We start from the raw sequence: 1,619 nt of genomic DNA on the forward strand, positions 1-1,619 counted from the left end.
ACGAGGGTGTCCGGCCGGGGCAGTTTCCCTGCCCTCGGGAGCCGCGATGCGATCACACCGCTCTCTCCGAGTCAGGCTGTGCAAAGCGTGGTTGGCTTTTGCTAGCCCTGGAGGCGTTTCGCCCTGCCTCGCCGCGCGGGTCCGGCGGGTGTTGGGCAGGGTGCAATGGGCAACTCGGAGGCGTTTTTCTCGGGTTTGCATCTTCCCCTCCGGGTCCTTTTGACCTGCCCAGACGCTATATTTTAATTACTGTGTAGGTCGTTTGGACACGTGCTCTCGGGCACGTGTGACTCTTGGGGATGGTCCTGTGCAGGGACAGGAGCAGGATCCGATGGTCCTTGTGGCTTCCTTCCAACTTATTCTGTGATAATTTTTGTACAGTTTTTACCATCGCTCTAAAAACCAAAGTCTGCAACAGAAAGTCTTAAACTCTAAACAAAGAACGACATAGCACGTGTGTACCATAGTTACGCATCTGATAACGGGGATCAGCCCCAAGCATCCCAAATCAATACACGTGAAGGTGCTCTCTGTCTCTGCATTTTTGACGTAGCAACAGTATATGGCAGCATATTTCTTTTATGAAGTTTGTCAAGGATTTTTCTTCCTAGTTTTTATGCTGCTTTCAGGTGTTTTCAGGTGGGGAAAATATTTGCCTATTTAGCATTACTTAAAAAGTTTTAAAAGTACCAAGTGTCATTTAAAGTAGCACCAATTTTTGTTAACTCATTTTCAAGTTGAAAATATTTCAAGTTGACATTAACCCTTAAATCTGCTTTCAGGGGAAAAAGCCAATTTGTTCGTTTTTCATAATGGTTTCTAAACATGTTACAGACAGTATGAAACAAACAGCAAAGTGGGTTCTTTCTATATATAACTGAATTAGGGTGGATTTCAAATACTAGTTTTCAACTTGAAGTATTTAACATGAGGTGCAGATGATACTAAGAAATTAACATTGCTTATATTTATAGTTCTGATGATAACATGAATTGTAAATTGAATGGCAGATGAAGGTAATTTGAGTAGTTCTACCCAGAATTTTTCTGTAGTGGGAAAGTGGCACCACAGAACCTGCTCAGGTGTGTCTGTGCATTATAAGGCTGTATAATAAATCCATAAGTAGAAATGAGTGGATTTCATGGGGTTTTAGGACCAGTTCTGGAAATTCTTGGTTTGGCCTCTGTATCTTTCTTGCAAAAAACCAAAAGTTAAAAATCCACATGCATTAACTTCATGTAATTTTTCAAAGATGACTGATAAATATCCCTCATGTCTTTATGTTCTCAATTTTATACAAAGTATGTAAAGACTTTGTATAAAATATATGTATGTATATGTAGTGGCACTTGAATAGGTTATTTCTAGACATTTTTTCAGAAGTAAATTTAACTGTAAGACCTTTTGTCCAGCTCATTCACCCCCCACCCCATAGCTCTGCCCACATCACAAGGTATGTTTTCATGTAGATTTCTGTACATTGGCTTCTAATTTGACCTCCAACACTACCACATTATTGCCTGTGGTTTATGGTTTGATATTTTTAAAGGAGAGTAGTTGGAAATAGTAACTGCCTTTAGCTTTCCCTCAAAACAGAAGAGAAAGGCTCTTTATAACTA

The sequence above is a fragment of the Corvus brachyrhynchos genome, unplaced genomic scaffold (genome assembly GCF_000691975.1).
Source record: "Corvus brachyrhynchos isolate BGI_N302 unplaced genomic scaffold, ASM69197v1 scaffold26, whole genome shotgun sequence".
Lineage (NCBI taxonomy): Eukaryota > Metazoa > Chordata > Aves > Passeriformes > Corvidae > Corvus > Corvus brachyrhynchos.